Here is a 21,614-nt window from a genome sequence, read left to right on the forward strand (position 1 = left end):
TTGAATAAAATTCAGTAGCTAATGGAAAATTACTGTATTTTCTCTTGTAATTTTTTTTGTCTACCCATACTCTACAGCTGCAGTGTTTGAGCTGTGTGTGAATTGGCAGAGTGTTTTGTGTGTTGTTAATAATCTCAGCAGCCATGGAAGCATGAACTAGCCTCTAATGAGTATAAAAGGGTCTTTCCAGATTTGAGCAGAGACTGAGTGACCTAGTGTATGGGTTCTTAATCCAGAACTTTTCCTGGGGACTTGCAATCAGACACCTATAAAAACAAAACTAAGCAACGCCCACAAACTAAAATAGCTAAAATAAACATTACTGCTAAGGACATAAAGAAAATGGAATAGTTTGTAATAGTTTAGTCAGTGAGTCTCTAACCTATGCTTTTCACAAGGAGATCTTCCTGCCATAAATACAGCCCTAGCAGTATACATGAGTTTATCCAAACTATTGACATGCCTTGCAGAATCAAATAACTGTCACTCTGAATGAAAAGGGAAAGGAGATGAAAATCCAGCCCAGCAAATCCTTTTTCTTTTAAGGGAGAGAAAGAAAGAATCTATATTTCTGTTATGTGACTGCTACTGGCAGACAACTCACCCATCCTGCCCTTTCCTTTCCTCTGGTCACTGGTAATCAAACAGCCAGGGAATCTGAGACAGGCTTGATCAGGAATTAGATCACATATAAATGTTGGCAGTGCAGGCTTTTATGGTGACTAAGGAACACTACCAATGAAAAGCGAAGGAGCTGTCTTTATTTTGCAGAGGTGCCATTACATATGCTCGCCTTATTCTGTGTATCAGTTCATACCTTGCAAGGCAATGAGATCAGCACACCATCTTCTACAGATGCCACGTATTGGGAGGAAAGAAAGAAGCCAGCTAATACCTTTCTGTGACAATATATTTTTGTCAGGAAAATGCTGGAGTAAACTGCTAGGGCCAGATGATTTGTCTAATTTTGAGCAGCTAGATAAAGCTTGGGCTTGAAAACTGAGACAAACAAGATTGCTATGTTATTCCTTTTGACAGCCTTTGGGGAAATCAAAAGTATGGAGAGGGAAAGGAGAGTGGAGATGGAGACAGGGATTCTTTTTCCTGTATAACTGTTGAAGAAGGTTGAAGAATTTTTTATTCTATTTAGCTCCTATTAAAGTGGCTGCTGTTTGATTGAACATGGCAAAACCATTCTCCTGACATTAACACTGTCTTTGCCAGCTGATCCTTCCAGAAATAAGGCCGAAAAAGTATGCTTGATCATGTCTGTGATCATGGCCCTGGTTGTAGTTGTGTGTGTGTGAGTGTGTGTGTGTGTACGGGACATGTAGAGCGGGGGATGGCAATCTCAGATGGAGATGGTTATCTAAGGAGCTGAGGAATAGTCAGGGATGGTAGTCAACCCTAACATTTAACTTCTGTAAAATAGAAGGAGAGTTCAACAAATTCTCGAAGATCTGTTCTCTGCATCAAGCCTCCGCTAAGCTTGATGTGGGGTATGTGTGTAAAGATACCGAGGATCAAGCAATAAATACCATCACTGGAGCAGTGGAGATTTCACCACTGCTGGCAATTAAATCTTGGGTGATTATTTATGCAAAAAGTTATATAAATGTTACCCATAATTCAACTGCCTCTAACAGAGTTCTAAAAACATCCTGTATTATGAAGCAAAATTAAGCTACTTTCCCAAACTTATTGCCGCCTCTGTTGTGTATCTGGTTTTTGTAGTAATCGATAGCTGATTCCAAGGGACAGATCCTGTAGCAAACAGGCTGAGGTATCCCTGCACAGATGTCAGTGACCTAAGTGCTGCACTTGCTGTTATGTGAAGTGAATGTAAGCAGAGGTATAGCAGAGTAGCGTACAGCAGAGTGTCTTGGGAGGGCAAGAACCTCATGCACTTAAAATGGTTCTGCTTTAGCTATTGCACAAGCTATTTTTAACTTTTTACTTCATATTTCTCTGTCATCATGTCAGAAATAATCTCATACCCGTCCTGGTGTCACCACTCCAATCTCCAGACTTAGCAGTCCCAAAATTCTGATGCACTGTTTGCCTGATCTCAGAGACAGTGGACAAAGGAGCCCTGAGGATGTGTAGGCACCGCTCACCAGGAGCAATGGGGACTGCAGGGGCTTTTCCCACAGCAGGATTTCCTCCTTAGCATTTAAACAAGGGCAAGCAAATGGGTGAGATTCAAATGTATCGTTCAGCTGGGCTGCAAACTTTCCTGGCAATGTTAGTACTTGAATTGCTCAGTCCAACAAGCAAAGTCAGATTCCTTAAAAAAATCCTTACGAAATTTCTGGTGGTTCACATCGCTGGTCTTTTTCTTTGTCCCCAAATCTGTGGAGGTTTGCAACATCTGATCTACTTGTTGAAAATACATTTCAGCATTTAAGTGCCATAGTCTGTGCTTGAAATGGCCTTGGCTCATACTGAAGATTCATTTCACTTGCAGGGAGAGTCCATTCTGCTGTAACTGAGTATAGCTGCACTTATCCCTTGGAAGGCTGCGGTTCTCCTCTACAAGGTGGATGTCACATGCTGCATGCCAGCTGCTTTAATGTGCCTCCATACATCTATATCTGAACAGCAACAGAAATACTGCTGCTGACCTTTTCAAGCTAGAGTCCCATGAAGTTCACAGACAGAAGGACCTGTATGTGACAGGAAAGGCTGTTACTTAATTTTGCATGCGTTATTGTATCCTGTCTTTCCTTGTTTTGCAGAAACCACAAGTGTTAAAAGAATTCGGAAAAGGCAGAGTCTGACTGATTACATCCACCGATCTCAAGTTCTGCTGCTGCCCATTCTGTTCCACTCTTTTCTGCTATAGATTGTCATGCAGGTCTTTTGTGACAGTGCTTATGAAAGACATAAGGAGGGACAAGTCTTAGGTAATATCTTTTATATTTCAGTTTTGTTGAAGTTTCAGCTTACTTGATTTTGAAATTCATGCTAAAGACAATCTGATAAGAGACAAAGGCATCCATTACTTACTGTCAGTATTTCATACTAGTTCAAATTATTGCAGGACAGGGTTTGAAACTCAGCTGACATCTTCCTGAAGTGTTGAAGTTATTTGTTAGTTCCTCGCCTCTGTGAGGTCAATGCAGGGGGAATAATAACAATATGTTCTTCTTTTTCCTCTGGCACTTTGATACAGCGTTTCTGGTTTTGGAACCATGTAGTGCAACAGACTGAGCCACTGGAAGATGAGGTACAAGTATTTTGAGAGCGCTAGCTCTCCACGAGAGAGGCTTTGAGAAATACCCCCATTTGGAAATAGCTCTGTCCATAACATACCCTCTGAGGCATTGTAGGGTTTGCATAACATGAAGGGCATTTTGGTTCGCATGGCAAACAGCCTCCTTTCGCAGCTACTGTGCCCTGGCGCATTTTCAGGAGCTGCATAGCCAAAGGGCTCTGGGAGAGTCAGTGGCTTTTCTGTTCATGCTCTTCATGTGCAAACCTGCGTGGCCTCTCTTGTCCCCTACCCTGGCAGAGCCAGGAGCCAATGCACAGGTGCTTCAGTACATCCTCCTCTACCATGCAAAAGGAGATGTGAAATATCTTTTTGAGACTGTCTTTCTGTGCAGGTGTTCTCTGAGATGGGTCACCTCAGGGAGACTCTGAAGACAGTAAAATGCAGAAAATCTTTCAGCTGGTGCCATTTAATAACGAAAACACATTTCAGCTCCTCATTTGCAGCCACATGGATGGGCTGCCTTTTTGACTTGAAAAAAAATATCTTCCAGAGAGAGAGAGAATTAAGTGTTGTTTTTGAAAGAAGAGTTTTGCCATACCAGCTGTTACAAGCTGACAGCACTGCAAGGCTATTTGCAGATCTCTAGCTCCAGACCAGGACCCTCAATAAAAGCTGATGAAGTAAATTTATTACATGAATTTAAGTTACCTTATGTAAATACATTGTTTCTCTGGGAAGTCTGGCTCATTTTTCTGTTCTCTAGCAGTTCATCTAAGCAATACTTCGACACCTGAATTATTTCTCCAGAGCAATGGAAATGGGGAAGAAGGGGGATGTCCTTGATGCTCACATTGACACTATGGGAAGTGGCTCTCTGATAAACTAAGGGTGAAGAAGATTTCTTTGGAGTGCTCTTGTCTTCAATAGCATTTATAGATCCTCTTTGGCTCTACCTCTTTCCACATGAAGATACTCAACTGCTGACACTCTAGTTACGAACACCTCACAATCTTCCCTGATGTCAATAAACATTTCTACAGTACGTTTTGGGAACAGAAGCAGTGAGAAGTTTCACTTACTTCCCCCTCTTTTTTCCCCTCCATCTGATTTAGCTGCTGAAATGTGCTGAAAATCTAGATCCCTCCTGTTCCTGAAATGAGGCATATTAGACTCTCTTCGCTGCTTTCACACAGCTCAGTTCTTCCTTATTGACAGACCTGGGGAAAGTTGTGTCACTGGCAGCAGTACATGTCTGTTGGCATGGACCATGACTGTGTAGGCATCCCTCCTGCTCTGCCACCACGATGCTGCATGTCAGCATGAAGAGAAGATGCTTGTGCTGAAACTACCAGTCAGCATGCGATGAGTGCCTCCTGCATTTGACAGAGCGTATGTGTAAAGGCCATAGGATTTACAGGTTGTGCATTTTGCACATAAGGTTTTGCCCACAGGTATAAATATAATGTCAATTCTTTCATGAAATTTAAAGAGACTTCTGTGACTGGGCAAGTGTTAAAAATATTATCTTAAATGTCTAAGCATTGGGCAATTTACTAATAATGAGATACATTTGATACAATGGCCCACAGCTTTGTCACACCCAAGGCTTGCTATGAGTATTATGGTACTTCCAGTATATCAGTGCAGAATATCCCATTTTTCTTCTGTTTACCTGTGTGGATATAGAGAATAAAGGCCTTTTGGCAAACCGCTGTTTTCAACTAAAGGAACGCCATGCTATTCAGCGAAGAGCTACAGCAAACCACTTACTCCACCACTAGATAATGTTTCTCAGCAGAGGAGTGTATCTTAGTAAACCAAATCTTTTGTGTGGCACAGAAGCAACGCTGATTAAGAAATGAGGATGCTTTATAGCTATGCCTGTTTACACAGGTCAGAGGGTCTTTATTCAGTATGGCTAATTAAGTTGATTCTTGGAAATGTAGAGGCAACATGAAAAGTATGCTGGGAGCAAATGTGATGACAAAAATAATAATAATTGGGAAATTGTGCTGCACATCACACCATTCTTTTGGTTACCAAGTAATTGGTTTTGCATAAAATGTTCACAGTATTTACCTGAAGTGTGCGTACAAACACAGGCCCAGTCCTTTGGAGGCTCGCTGGAAGGGCAATTTGGATATTTTGCTGTTGCTAAAGCCCTCCTGACTGAGTTTATGCTAGTGTGTACCAGCCTTTCAGAAAGATACCTTCTGCTAGGAGGAAACATTTGCCACTTGGAGCACAAGGGAAAGATCAGTGAAAAACCTGATAAAGTTTGAATTGTAGAGAGAGTGTTACAGAAAGATTTGTTTTGTCCATTCAAATCAAAGTTTTGTGTCTGGCTTTGTGTATAATTCTGTTCATGTTTCAGATATCTCAAATTTTCTTTTTTAAAAATGTGTATCTCTGGATACAATGAAGGTTTAGCTACTTGCAACAGAATAATTGTCTGAGTAAACAGTTATGCATGGCTGCCCTAGTACATCCTGTGAGAAAGATGATAGGGCAGACTCCAGGGTGAACATGTATAACGCTCTTTGATAAATGACCGGAATTTGTGGGTAGCCAACAATAAAAAGTGGCAGATTTACATTCCTTTGAGCACTCAAGAAGTCACCAGGGAATATGACCAGCTTAAAGCGTTTCAAAATTCATGAGCCAGACCCAAAGTCTTTGCAGAGCTTGTGTAAAGTAATGATTAGAAAAAAGTTGTGATCCTATGCTTTCTGATACCTTAAACTGTATATTGCCACATTTTCTTTTTTTTTTGTTTTTTTTTTCCACAGGAGCTGGCCACCTGCAGTTTTTCACGAGGCTCACGTCTCTTGCATTAACACTTGATTTCGGCAGCAGAGGATCTAAAAACGTGAGTGCTCATGGTGAAACTCATGAAAAAGCATCGCTATTTAGTCCTCTCCAAAAATTTGGGGAAGAGATTATCTGCAGTTTTGAAGACATCAGCTCTAGAGTCAATCCCCAGTTTTAGCAGTGTGGCTTATTCTAGTCAGTGAGATATTAATGCTTTTCACCTTTGCCTGAAGCTTGCTGTATAATCTTCAGCTCCCTTCTGACTACCAGCCAGTGGCAGGAGACATCACTGTAGCATTTGACCTGGACAGGTGCAAATCTTTCTGTACGAATCTTATCACTGGCTTTTCAGGCAATATTTCCCAGAAGATCTAAGTCTATAACCATCCTGACTGAAAAAATTAGATGGATTTCAGTTGTGCCCTGGTTTGCCCTACATGAGACGACTTTCTGCAATAATAAAGGAGACTGGATCAAAGACAAAAGCCCTGTTGGAAATCTTGTGGGCTGTCACCCTGCCTTTGGTGCCAGGTTAGTGAAAGGCTTTACTTTAACTGTTGTGATAGCGCTTTGGGGCTGTTCTAGGAGCCTGCACATTTCAAAGCTGAGTTCCCTACTCCACACTGGTCCCTGTGCGACAGCTTCCTGCGCTCACTCCCTGATCTCTCTTCTAGCGTCTGCCTCCCTCGGTGTGAGAGCACGCCAGCCTGTGTCCGTGTTTCCCACACGCATTACCACGAACACGCACACGAGGGCCACAGATCTTAAGTTTAGCAGCTCCTGCCTTTATCAGATTTATTCACTTGGTGAGGGAGCGGGATTACTCTCTGTCCCTCTGTAGCATTAATTTTCAAACACGAGGCAGGGTGATCAATAGTCTATTCTGCTGGCAGTTTTACTTAGTTTGTTCCTGTTTCAGGTATTAGTTTCCTCAGCAATTTTATCACCTGCAGGTTTGATGTTATCTGTTCAGTCTGGCATGACCATACACCTGTCCCTGACCCTAGTGTAGCACACAGAGTCTCCATGTGGCCCTGAGCCACAGCTTAGCTTTGCATGGGAGGTAAGGTTAAATAATTCTGAGTTGCATGCAATTGGCCGTCCCTGAACTAAGCTATCATCTGTGATCCATTCCAAAGGGTTCAAAAATGCAGCTATTTCCATCTACCTGTACAGCTGCAGTTAAGGAGCTGCAGAATGTAAAACAAGCTGTAGGGAAGCACCTATACACTGTATGGCACTGCACTACAGGCAGAGAGGTGCAGGAGAAGGATCTGCTTTTCCTAAAACCCAGTCACTGAGTAATTTGTACTTAACACAGGAACCAAGCACTGATGCTTTGATCGTCAGTACGTGCTCTGGAGACAAGAAGCTCAGGTCTGCTTGCTACATGCTGCATTCTAGCACGTTACTTATTTGCTGGAGGAACTGCAAGGTCAGATTTTGAAGTGCTTATTCAGAAAGATTGCATAAAAAGTGTCTCCCTAGTAAGAACACAAGGGGTTTTTTTTGTTTTATCACAAAACGGAATATTGTCAAAGTAAAAGCACCTGAAATTAATGAAAGTAAGGTCTTAGGGTCATGAGTTTAGCTATTTTCCTGATTTAGACCAAACTCAGCAAAAGTTGCTAAAGCCAAACAGACCAAGAACGGTTCCTTTGCAACCGCCTAAAACATGGGCTGTGCTTGGCAGAGGAACTGCATGTAAATCTGCCTTACCAGCTCTGACCGAGGATGCTGTCTATCCCTAGTGCTAGGTCTGTCATCTGTTACTGTTTTAAACCATGTAACTTAATACAATGTGCTGTTAAGCAGCAGCAGACACACAATTAAAAAAAAAATTACTGCCATTCCCTGTTAGATTTTGTGCCAGATATTTTCTGTATTTCTGTTTCTCTTTTTCAGGGTATTTATGTACATGGACGAGGATCTCTGTTTCCAGAGAGATCATTTGTTCCTGCTGCTTATATCCTATTTGATGTCATGATCTTGGTTGCTGTGGAAATGATTAAACTGTCATTAACCGGATTCAGATGGGGAATAAGCTCTGGGAGATGATACAACATTCCTTCTTTTATGCAAATATGTGCAGTTAAGAATGACAAACAAACAAGCAAAATATAGAGGCAAACACCCTTCCCCCTCCTAAATCACTCTTCAGACTGAGCAGACTGTTTTAAATAAGCACATTTTTTCCAGGGGGTGTCAAATGGTGTCTAGGAAATGTCACCCACTGTTGTGAAGTGGCAGAAGGGAGCTAGAGGTCAGTAAACATATTCTCGTCCCTTTGGTTTGAAAGAGTACGAATTCCAAAGTAGATGCCAAACTGCCTTTTGTCCTGTGCTTTGAGCAGGTCATGGCAGGTGCGGTATGTTGCAAAAGTAAGTAAGAGTAGCACATTTTTTGTGAGTGCAAATGGATATGCAACATGCAGAGTACCAGAGAGCTATGTCCTCTACCCTTAAGTAGCTGCCCAGGGTTATGTTAAGCACAGCAAGTCACAGTGGGAGGAGTAATGCTCCCAGACATCGGATGAGGTTATGTTGACTCAGGAAAATTAAATGCCTCCCAGAAGTACCTTTGGGTTTAATTAATACGTGTTTAGAGTCAATGGCAGTTCTCCAAAGAGGACTTGGTCTAACCACCACCTGATTGCATCTGGAATTGCATAGAGGATCTTTCAGTATTTGGCAAATATGCATGGAAGGCAGGTCATCTAGGTTGTATATTTGTAGTTGTAATTGGAAAGACAAACTATATGGGAAGAGAAAGTCAACAATGATCTTGATAATTAATTTAATACTGCTATGCACATCTGCCGTGTTTTCTGAAGTCTGCAACGTTGCTGTCTTAGTGGTGGGTGTAAATACCTTATAGTAAGTCAAACCCAGTTACTATGACTTTCCAGAGTCTTGGCAGCACTGATGTCTCTAACATAGTCTATATTCAGGAAATGGGGAAAATGCTCAAGTGGAAACAAACTAGGGTTGTTTTCTTATTAGAGAACTCGCCTAAAAATTTGGTTTTTTTTTCAGAATCTCCTGATACAGTTGACCTGAAGCTCTAAGTAGTCTGCTCTTTACCTGCAGCTAAAACCATACACGCAGCATAATGAGCAGTTGATATATGACTAAGCTGTTCTCTTATTCAGACATTGATAGGATGTTATAAGGCATCAGGAAAGATTAAGTATGATAACAGGAAAATCTTTTTAGAACTTTTTCCTTTACTACTGTTGCTTTATGGAACATGTTGAAAGAATTTCCACTCAAGAAATACGTGCTGCTTTTTTTGTTCCTTCTGATGACAGCTTTTCGGAGAGGGCACAGCCTGGGCCATGTTTTGAGTCAGGGATTTCATGATCTTTGGATCATGCTGTAAACCTGCACAGAGCATTCATTTTGTATGTCATTTTTGTTGCCTGGCTTCTGGTGTCATTTGGTGCCATTATGGTGATGTTTGGGTCCCAGGTTTTAAATAGCCACCTACATCTTACTTTGTTCCCCCACTGAACACTTTTTTGAGATATCTCCACAGCAACTTTTTTAAGTGCCAGAATGTTGTATTTCAGGGTAGAAATAAGCACATGCACAAAGAAGAGCAGATGAAGCTAAACATTACACTAGATTATTCCTTGCATTTCTGAACAATAGCACACAACATTGTAATATCTAAACTGCTGCCTCTCTGCAGAGTTAAAGGGGACAAATTGTATCAGTGTGTTGTAGAATATTGTAACTTGTCCATCACCCCTCCGCACACACTTTCACATGCAAACAATGTACTAGGGCAGTGAAAGATAGATGAACACAAATCTACAGGCTCAGGAGGGATCTCAATCCCCTCACCCAGTACAGCACTTTGGTTTCTGTTGTCAGCTCTTGAGTATTATTCTCAGCAAAGCTCTTCTGTACAGCCACGTAGAGGTGAAGTCTTGCTCATTTTTACGACTATGCAGTTCATGTACACACAACACATACAGACATGGTATTAGCCAGTTACCAGGCGTGTCTGACTGCAGACATAAGAAATATGTTGTCATTCAATAGCAAGATAAAGCAAACTTTCCTCTTTGCTTTTGACAGTCTGAAAATAGATTTAATCTTAGATTTAGTCAAAAGTGTAAGGCACAATCTGCCTTCTTGTTATATGCTACGCAATCTCTTCTCTTGCAAATTTTACAGCTATGTAATTCCACTGACATCAGAGGAATTCTTTCTTATTTACAGCAAGTGTAAGAGGGGCAGCAAGGTCATTCGCAGGGATACCTGGAAAAGCCAAAAAAGTATGAGCTGGGCTTCTCCTCAGGATCCAGTAATGTTTTTCCATTAGAAATATCACAGGGATTTCTTACACCACTTCATTGTTCTCATTGCCTTTTAAATGCCACACTGCAGTTCTTAATTTAGTAATGAGACATATAGCACTTCCTCTGACATCCTGGAGAGCTAAGAGTTATCACTGGCATGCCAGTTACTATTAACAAGAAGCTTGGTCTGTTGGCAAGGCTACAAAGTGCCTTATGTTTTAATGACAATGACTCTCAAACACTGCACAGATATGTCTCAGAATTAATATATCAGTAGTTAGCACAAGAGGTCCTTGTCCATGACTAGGAGATGCAGTTACAGAAATAATGCAAATATTGCTAGCAATTAATCATGGGAATCTCAATGTAGTTTCCCTTTTCCCTTGTATCCTTTTTTCTGGAGGATTTTTTTTTCCCACAATGTCAGTTCTTACTGATCTCACAAGATCAGTGGCTTCCATTATAAGTTTTTGCACTTGTAAATTTTATCTTCATCATCCTTTCATCCAGCATTTTAGACCTTGGGGGTATCAAGAGTGCCTTGTGTAATGCACGCTTCATGTGCTTTAGAAACTTTTTAGTAGACCAGTTCAGAAGCGTAAGTTCATAAATTGGCAGGGAGAAGGGTCACAACTATGTTGTCATCCAAGAGACTGAAGGACACATGGGTCAGTTTTGATGAAGTAACTTAAGCAAAGTGGGGTGCTTTGAGGGGCTGTAGACCTCTCATGTTCTCTTCCTACTTTAATCATGGCTAATGTAGGAGCGAGTGTGCTACAAGTAAGAGAAAAGCTCTGCTGCCACCTCCTTCCATGGAGAGTCTATGGCCGTTCCACATCTGTCAATGCCCTGCCAAATGTCAAGGGGAAGTACTGTTTTTCACCTGTGAGAGATCTGTGCCTCAACAAATGCTCATCTTAGAGGCTACATGTTCCTAAGGAGAAAAAATTAGCAGTGTCAAATCCTCTGCACCTATTACTGACTAAGTCCCCAGGCCTAGGTATGCATGTTTCTGGTCAGCTGATGATTTTCAGTGCCTCAGCTTCCCTGTTCAGAGCAATGAGCATGCTTCAGATGGCAGGATTACGCACAACCGATAAGTCTAGTACCTCTACTGCCTGCTTTATGCATCATAGGAGAGGCCTGATGGATTGCCTTTAATTCATACAGTAAACATAGCCCATAAAAATCACTCTTCCGAATCGAATGTTTTCCTAGGAGATTGCTTTCCTCACATCTCAACATATTTACCTCCTAGTAAAGAGTTTAGGCCTTCTTGGAGGACTCCCTGTTATTTAGCATCTTCTTAGCATGATTAGAAACACAGATCTTACAGGGAGAATCTACTCTGTACTGGAGCTGTTTTGATGTTATTCATGCCCTGAAATGGGAGGCTTAATCAGGTTTCCCATTCTGAGAATCAGATTGAAGAGATAAAGGGCTTAACCCTTTTTGCTTTCTGCAGTCTTGTGTTTCTGTGCATTCTCTTCTGAGTGGGTTCCCATTACCTTGCACAGAGGCAGAGCCTAGCAGCAAATACACGAGAGAAGTCGTGTCCCAACTCTGGTGGAGCCCTGTGGGCAAGCAGCTGGCAGAGCTCCACTGTTTCTCTCTTTTTCTCTCTCTTCCCCTCCTTTGCAGGTAAAATACCCATTGGAATCCATGTCTGGCAGAGAATTGATGTTACCCCTGGACTACCAAGACATAGGACAGGGAAGATGAATTGCTAAAATACAGCCTGAGGGCAGATAGGGGCTTTGACAAGCTGTAAAATTGTTCAACATCTTGGTTGGGGCTGAGAGACTTTTAGGAATGCAGCACTGGGGACTGACAAAACTCAGCAAATGCTGCTGTGTGTCACCCTGTTTTTACCATTCTTGCCAGTTAAGGAAAGAAATGTCTCGAGTGAAGGACTGGGAGCCTTAGTGGTGTACAAGGCAAACAGAGACATCTAAGAGCACAGTCCTTTCTGCTGCATTCAGAGATCAGCGATCATCCTCCAGAATTGTTGGGCAGATCCTATTACTGCAGGCTTTGAAAGTGTTCTTTTTTGTTTGTTTTTTTTTTTTTTCATTTGAAGAGAATCTTAAGAGACATAATATTATCATTCTCTTTCCCCATTTTAAGCAAGAGCAGAGATGGGTCAATTACATCAATCTTCCTCAAAGAGTGGAGCTTACAAGACAGGTAAAGAATTATCCAAGATTTTTTTAATCAGAATTAAGTAAATTCCCTCCCTTCCATTTCTTCATTCAGGAAACTTTTTTTCTTTTGTTTGGGACTCAGGTTGACTCTGTGCTGATGTACTATTTATCTGGGTCGCATCTCCATGGGGTTACCTTGCTGTTCTGTGAGTATAAGTATGTCTTGCAAGGGAAAATCTATCCTGAGATTTAATAGTTTGAACACTGAATAGTCAAACCATAGCTTCTGTCTGTTTAGTGGGGCATCGTAGCCCCATCAGTGTAACGAATGCTTCATTCCAGGCAGAAGCTCAAACAGAAAATAAATCATTCAGACTGAAAGTTAAAGAGGGAGTTTCAAGAGATGCCAGAATTTGATTACTTGTTGATGCCTTTATAGAGGTAGCGTTCTGGGGGTCAGTTTACACGCAAATGCTCTCTTCTTCAGAGTGCTGGAGGCTTTAAGAGCCCACCTTCTTCCAGGTGAAAATCAATACATTGGTTTCTGTTTTTCTGATTTCTGTAGGTAGGAAGGAAAAGTAGATAGAAAGACTGATACAAAAGAGAAATGAGAGAATAACCATAGAGGATCTCAGCATAAGCAAAATTTATATGAATTTTAAAATGAAGCTCCAGATGTGTGTGTGTTGATTGAGTGAGTAGCAAACATCTCAAGAGAGCCAGGAATTCATTGATTATGTGCAGATCCAGAAAGCCCTTTGAAGTTAGGTAGGGGGAGGGAGGGGGGAGGAAAAAAAGAGATTAAAACATACTTTTCCCTTACAATCTTTTTCCTGGCTATTTGCACCTGTGTGTTGTATGCTTCATTTTAGGCTGACTTTCCACAACTGAAAATGCTGAGATTAAAATCAAGAGATTACTTAGCAAACACCTTATACCATGTTCAGCTAAGGTCAGTGGATTTGGTGTTCTTATGATCTGTTTTGTTGTCAACATCTGAATCTAATGCTGACTTTTTTGGTTGTTAGTAGTCTACAAAAATCTGCTGTATGAGCAGTGTGAAGGGGGGTGTATGGGTATGCAGGCTGGTGAATATACACAACAGTTTTATTGTGCTACGGGGATATTCACGTGGCTGCGATGCAACAGCTCATAGCAAGCTCCCAGCTGATTCCACACTCCTGTTCCCCAGGCACCTGCAGGATGCAGTGGGATTCTGGAGTCCGATGGAACAATTGTGGTGTCTTCTCTCTTTTCACCGCATTGATGTTGCTACTCTCAAAATTTCATCAGGCACCAGAGAGGTCCCTGATGAGCAGGGGAAAGCAGAGAAACTCCAGAGGTCCTTAAAGAAATCATTCAGATCTATATGTTGTGCCCGAGTTCATTCCGGATTTGGCTTCCCTGTCTGAATTCCCTATGCACATTCATAGTTTCCTCTGGTGCACTCACCTTCAAATGACTGTCTTGATGCAAGTAAAAGAACCATATGTAACCTGTCAAGTAATCCAATAGAGCAGAACATGAGCATTTTCTGTGGCATGTTTAGCTTTAACAGACTGTGCTGAGCCTTTGTATGTTAATATACAGGTAATGTCAGTCAAGTTCTATTCATTTTCCTTAACTGTGTGAAGTCAACACTGAGATTAGGTGGTACTACAAAGCCTCAAAAACCAGGCTGAGATTTTTGAAAGGAGACTTATGCATCTATCTCCTATTGAATTTTAGTTGGCTACAGGGACCTAAGTTCCTTAACAATCTCAGTCCTCAAGGATTACCTTTCCTCTTCTTTGTGTTTTACTCCAGGCAGAATGGATACAGGCTTCTTACAAAGAAATAGTTGGTTTAAATTTTAAGCAAATCAAAACCTGAGATATGAATAAGCCTGTTTTGGAAGGGTTTGAAAAATGATACAGAAATGCAATTAGGATAAATTCCTTATGTACTGGAGAGAAGCTGTAATGTTTTGTGCTAATTTAGTGACTTTTCCTTGAAAAGTGCCTACTTGTATCGTTTTATTTTAAATAGTATCTAGGATTCAGATTGGTTAATGTACCATTAAAGGAATTTATTTGCACAGAAATCAGTAAATGTACCTTTTGTTTCTTTGGAGTCATTTGGGCATGTACTTGATTTAAATGGGTTGTTTACCTAGTTACTGATTTTCAGTGGTGTGGGGAAAACTTTTATCAGCTTCGGTACCTTATTCCCACCAAGATGATTTTCAATGTCAGAGCAGTTTTCCAGTTGTTTACCTTTCACTATTGTTGGGACCCATTCCTTTTCTTAGGTACTTGTTTGATAAACAACGTAGATGGTAAATATCACCTTTGCAGTGAGCCTAAATATATGGTATGTTGAAATCTGCTTCACACATTTTGATTTGTAAATGACTACAAAAGTGCTAAGAAGTGCTCTCCCCTAAGCCATATACACTGATGTCCTTCTGGAAGGAGATCTGGGGGCTTGCCATTACAATTCAGTTCTTTTCAGTCTTAGCCAAGACCTCAGTTAGATGGGCACATTACAGATGCATCAATGGAAAGAAGCAGACAAACTATAGCAAATTCAGGATTACACATGCCCATTCAACTGAACCTGAAGTTTAGCTGATTGTAAATGAAAGCAGCTGTACCAACACTGCACATGATGGTGAAGAGATTTTTCTCTAGAAGCAGACTTCTACATATTTTCAACTCTGCCTGATGGATGAGCAGGGATAACTCACAGGTATCTCTCTAGGACCCCGTTTATGCAGGCAAAATCTGAGATAATAATGGTGTCCTCCTTCAGAAGGCAATTCAAGGAAAAAAATAACAACCAACCAAAGCCTTATAATAAGCCGATATTCGTTATTATTCATTGATTTACCATTCCTTCTTCCCAGTTTTTGATTGGACACTTCATCATACACCCATATATTAATTTAAAGTTATCTATTTGTCTGCTAATTTCTTTGCAAAAATCTTTGCAAGAATAAGCATCATATTATTATGGATGCTGATTAGTGGCATAATATCTTATAATGAAGAGTTTTGTCCTTTTGACCTAATTTATCTTCTGACTCAAGGCTATTGGTAGCTGCAGTTGAGAAAGTGAAAAGGAAACTAGATTCCACTGATTGTTTTAATGTGACTGCTAAAATATACAGCTGGAGATCAAGGGTAAAGCTTTAATTTTCTTCAGGGATACAGAAATCAGGTAGGTAGAATGAAAAGGTACTTTTCAGCTTTAAATGTTCTTTTCTTGTTCTAATGTGTCACTTGACATATGTCAAAATAATGTAACTGCAGTGGAATTTAAAATCTGGGAGCCACTGAGTGGTTTGGTACAGCAATAACTGTTTCCTTTTCAAGTTCTTGTGGATAATTATCATGAGTGACAGCAATAACTTTTAGTGGACCTACCAGTTGCTAGAAGAGCTATATCATGATCATCATTTGGGATATTGTGGGATTGGTGAGGTTCCATTCAAAATAATACAGTGGAATTACTATTTACCCCAGTGGGTATGCAGGACAGCAAAATGCTGAATGAAATGCTGAAGAGAAAAGGGGTTTTCTGAACTTACCTTCTGTTTAACAGAAAGATTGCTTAGAACAAGAATGCAACAGCCTGCAGGCTCCTGGCTCAAGCCCAGTGCTGAATAGAATAAAATCTCAATTGAATTCAGAGATGCAGTTCTCAACCATATGCTGATCATTGCCCTTTAAAAACAAATCCACCAAAAAAGTCCTTCGATAGAGCTGCTCATGCATGGGACTGAGACCTGCTGGCATCTGAGTACTGCGGAGCCCTGAGGGTAGCATGATACCTACCAGCTTCTGCCTGCTGAGCTCTGAGAAAGGCTTTGTCCAGAAAAGCATTGCCTAAAGAAGTGCCCCCAAAACAATTTGTCAAGAGGCCTGAAAACCAGGACCTGTCAAACATGGGGAAAGAGAAATCTGGGGCAACATGCTTAAGGTCTTTAACAGCCCACGAAGTAGACACAGATAAAATAACAAACTTGAATTAACAATGCTTTAAGAAATTATTTGGAATACAGGATTAAGAGTGGCAATAAATACATTGTTTGCCAGATTGACTGAGTAAACAGATGAAGTGATCTGTAAAACAGAAAGTGGAGAGGGAAAAAACTTGCTACACTTCAGGACTCTTCATAATCAGTGGAAATTTGTTATAGCTGGCTCCAAAAAAGACTGAGTTTACACAAGTGACTTTCTTACTCTGTTCCTGAGGAGATTTGCAATTAGGGCCTAGGGCAATATATTGGGTTTATTAGTGTATTTTTAAGAAAGTTGTCTTCTGCCACACTGCATGACTGGCTACAAGCACAAATATTAAAGTAGTATTGAGGAGAGTAGCATTAATGCAACAGGTGCAATCAGTCTTCGCCCATTTTATTTAAGTTGTTTGTGAACCTGCTGATACAATTTGGGCTGGCTCTTTTAGGTCAAATGTGGGGGTGGAGGGGACACAGCTGCTATTTAGGTGAAGTGATTATTAGGTGGTGCTTAGGGAGGAGATAAAAGGCCTGTAGAGGCTGTAGCCTCCCTGAGAACTAAAGAACTGCTGCTGGGAGGTGGCTATGAAGGGGTGAGTATTGTTTTGGGAGACTTGGGGGAGGTTTTTTGTTTGTTTGTTTGTTTGTTTTTTTTAAAATAATGTCTAAGCAAAAGATGAGGGATGTTTGCCAAGTATAAAGTATCATTAGGAGGGGACTGAGTGTCTAGGGCCTATCTTCCTTTCCTTTGAAGGGAACACTGCCTGCTTAAACAATAAGAGGGGCAAAATGCTAATGTTAGGTGCTGCTGGGTTGGCTTGCTAGAGTCTGCAGGAAGGGAGTCTGCATGCTCTCGAGAAAGTCTGGGAGCCTCTGTTTTTCTTTCTTACTGTGAAGATACAGATTAGTTTTCCGTCTGTGGCTTCTTGTCTGTACTAAGAAGTTGTGGTTTCTCCCTTCTCTTACATGATAGCTATTCTTTTCTCACTGGAATTATTCCTAATAGTGCAACTGCAGAGCAGAGACTATGTTAGGCCTCTCAGTCACAAACCACTGCCACTTCCAGGGCTACTGACATGAGGAAAAATAGATATGACACTAGTAGTGGTCCTGTGAGACATCTTTTGTCTGGTTTCTAGAACGCTTTAAACTTTTGCTTATGTTTGAAAATATATTTGGGCAGACTCCTGTGGGGAGCAGGGGCCGCTTCTGTAGGTGGAAAATACAGCTTGTTTTGAGCTCTGTATCACAGCCTTCCTCTGCGGACTGGGACTGGTGTTCCTCAAGTGCCTCCTTAAATAGCTGCTTCTGATGTAGACAAGGATAGCTGTAGCCTTAGATGCTAGCACACTAACTGCTTATATCATATCGGAGTAGCTTTTCTGTGTGGAGATTTGGGAGGTATATTGTGGGAGATAATAGCAGAGGTTAAGAAGCAAGTTACAAGGAAATTGGCATTTCCTCTAATAGAAATACAATTCTTCAGATTAAACTGGAGAACTACAGATTGTCACTAATTTATTATCCTCAGAGAGGAAAACAAGCTCCCAAATTGTGTATAGTGCAGTACTTGGCCTGCAAAGCATTTTCTGTAATGACTCATTTGTCATATTCTCCCAGTGTAAGAAGGGGAGGGGAGGTTGATGTTCCCAACTAAAGATGGTCTGTAGTTTCCTGCATTGGCATCTGAATTGTAACTCATAATTTGCAGATGAAGTACTTGAAGTACTCTGGTAGCTTTGTGATAAAAGAGGAAAATGTAATGCTTTTGTGAAAATAACCTTGAAGGTAAATGAAAACCTACATCCATCCAGGCACAGGTCTATTAAATGTTCCCTTGGTAACATCACAATAGAAACATTTGAGCAGGCAGTGTAGCAAAAATTGAAAGAAATATGTGTCTGAAGTCACTGTTTCACCTCACTACTTGTAGGGCTATTTTAGTACCATGAAGTTTGATTTTCTTTTTTTAGTTGCTCTCCTGGTAGTGAAGCAGTTGTACTGGGGTCAGGTGTAGAAAATGCAATGAATAGCTTCAGAGACATGAGGCTCTTTGTATGTGAGTGTATGAAAATTTAACGGTAGCAGGGACTTTTAGCAGTGGGAGAGGGAGAAACAAGAACCTAATAATGTGAAACTTAACTGGAGGAGGAGTTTTGGGTGTGGACCCTTTCTGTGACTGTCAGAGTGATGATATTTATGTTGGTGTAGTGCTTAACGGCCCTTGGGCAATTACTGTGTGAAACAGTCTAACCCAGGTAGGTAAAAGCTGAATCTAATGGTGTTGGATTAGGAAACTTGGAGCCTGAAGGTAGGGATGGAAAAATCATTGCAAGTTTCTGGCTCAGCCCTGGGAAGGTGCTCTGTCCCTAATGCAGAAGGCAGGGTTCTTGCACGGTAATTCTCCCATCATGAGAACTGAGCTACGGAGAAAATCTGGGGGGGTGCCTCGTTTGAAACGAGAGACTGCGCTGTGTTTAAGGACAGAGCCCTGTGAACCAGACAGGCTATCCATGTCTCCGGGTCTGAGCGCCTGTGTTAGCAGCCTGAGGTCTCCCGGAGCTGTGTGGGCAACCACGGGGCCATCAGACAGCGGTATGGGGGGAGGCGCGGCAGCTTTTCTGCTCCCTGAACACTGAGGGGGAATCGCTGTGAGATCGGCCTCGGTTGTGGGTTTGTTGAGAGAGAAGGGATGATGATTATCAGCTCGATGCACCATCCTGGTCCTGTTCTAGCTGTTTCTTTTAAGTGATGTGAATTAAGGCAGGCAGAGGACAGGAAAGGGTCACTGAAAGAGCAGGTGTAATCTGTTACCTCTTATCCCACACCAGAGTCTCCAGGAAGAACATTACCTGTGTTAGTGTGTGTTATTTCTACTAAGTTAAGCTTTCAAAAGCCTATGGACAGATGCTTAGGGACAAACATCTGTGAAGGTTGAAAGCATTCTGAAACAGAGCATGGGATGCAGTGTGTGTTCTTGGCAGTGGGGATGCATTTTCTAACTGCTGTTTTCCTCCTCAATAAAAAAAACCAGCCCACCTCCTTTGCCATGACTCCAAAACATGTGTTTTAAGGTTGCTACCAGCCCAACAGAAGTTCAAGTCAGATCTACCTTTCCAGAATGAGGCTAGGTGATGCAACTGAAGCAATACAAGGAAACATTTTAAATGCTGGTAGTTAAGTAGTGGCACAAATAGCTACAAAGTTTAAAAGAAGTAAAAATTATGACTGTCACTTTTCTGGGAGTAGTGGTAACAATACAATATTAGTCATGATTCCATGGCAGAGTCAAGAGACATTTCCTTATATTTTTACTAGAAATATCAAGGCATTTTTTTATGCAGCTAAAATGAATAGAGGGAATTACTAAACAAAACTGATAATATAGACATCAGAAGATTTGAGGTGCTCTCAAGTCAATGTCTCTTCTCCTGCAGACAATGAAGGGGTCTTAGTGCACAGAAACACTAATGCATATTAATTTTTTATTTTGCTTCTGCAAAGATCTTGGGGAATTAAAAGTGAAAATATTGTTCATCACTGCTTCCTCCGTTCTGTGTGAACAGCAGCACTAGGCAGTACCAGAGACAGACTCAAGGTGGCCTTAGGGAGAGCTTAAACCACAGGCTTGTCACTTCTTTTGTCTGCATACTGGTTTCTGCAGCTACCTAAATCAATGCTTCTATCCCTAATTGGCTACAAATTGTCTGTCTTGCTGGCCTGTAAAACCAAATATTACTACAAACGTTAAATTTTAACAGCTTTCTGCGTTTTCTGTTGTCACAGCTCCTGATGTGTGTAATGTGTGTGAAAGGCTTCAGAAATGTAACTTACATTACAAGTCTTGTAACTTTGTCCTCCTGTACCTAGTTCACTTAAAATGTCAATGGGTCTGCTGCTGCTGTCAGTGAAGGCATTTAATTAGCTCAAGAGGCATATGTAGGTGACCAAGGCCCTGTGATTTTAAATTTCCCACAGATTTAAGTTACCTGAAAGCATGTAATGGGAAGTGGCATCTCTCAAGACAAAGATGAGGTGTTACCAACCTGCAAGGAGAGAAATAGGAAGTAAAGAGATGGGACTTGCACATGTATTTGCTGTATAATCCAGTGACATTTTGTGAGGATGTTCAGAAGGCTTCTTTAACAAGAGTTACAAGAAAAGATTTAGTATTCAGCATGTGGTAAAGTGATAAAGTTTTGTTTTCTTGAGAAGTCTTGCACTATTAAAGCTATATGATACCTTTTTATTCCTCTGTAATTAGTGGAGGATGCTGATGCTTCGTGAAAACCTAAGGAAGAATATTTTCTTTCTTTAAAGCATTTCCCTTACTGTAGAGGATATGAAAGCAATTTTGAGGTATTTAATTTGTATTTGAGAGTTCACTTTTTACCTTTTCTCTGATATTTGAAATAGAATGACACAGCTGGAACTTTCTTGTTTGAAAGGTTAAATACGGCTTCTTGGTTACTAATTTTGTCATTGTTCATTCTGGTGGTGAAAGAAATGGGTTGGGTACTGTTGGCCAAATAAGACCTTGCTAAAAAAAGATTTTGCTATAATTTATCAAGGACCTTGAATCTGTCCATTCAGGAACAGGAAAAGATATATATTGCATGTTTATAAAATCATAAAATAAAGGAATATGCTTTAGTTTCTGGTTCAAATGGGAACTGTTATTTTACTATTAAAAACTGTAGTTTGTGCTTTTTTGTCTGGAGGTGATTTATTTGCAGCTGACTATTAACTGAACAATAGGAGACTTTAAGAACTTCATCTAGAATCCCTGCTGCAGGGAGGGTAGGTGGTGGTGAGATGCTTGGTGAAATGGGATGTGGCTTCAGTCCCAGCATATGCTCTTCTCCTTTGTTGTAAAGCATCTCCAAAAAACTGTGCAAGTGCTTTGTTGATCAGACACGTCTTTTCCATCAAATTCTGTGTTACTGCAGAGATGATGTTAAGCATCCATTTGACAAATGTCAGGAAAATAGTTTCCAGGATAATTTTGTCTAAAGTCCTGTATTATAAATGGAGATGACTGGAAGTCGGGTGATTCATTGCAGATTAATCTGGCCCATTCAGAGCTTTTGAAGGAGCTATAAGGGCTCAGGGTGGCTTGTTCAGAGCTTA

The sequence above is a fragment of the Nyctibius grandis genome, chromosome 4 (assembly GCF_013368605.1).
Source record: "Nyctibius grandis isolate bNycGra1 chromosome 4, bNycGra1.pri, whole genome shotgun sequence".
Classification (NCBI taxonomy): Eukaryota; Metazoa; Chordata; class Aves; order Nyctibiiformes; family Nyctibiidae; genus Nyctibius; species Nyctibius grandis.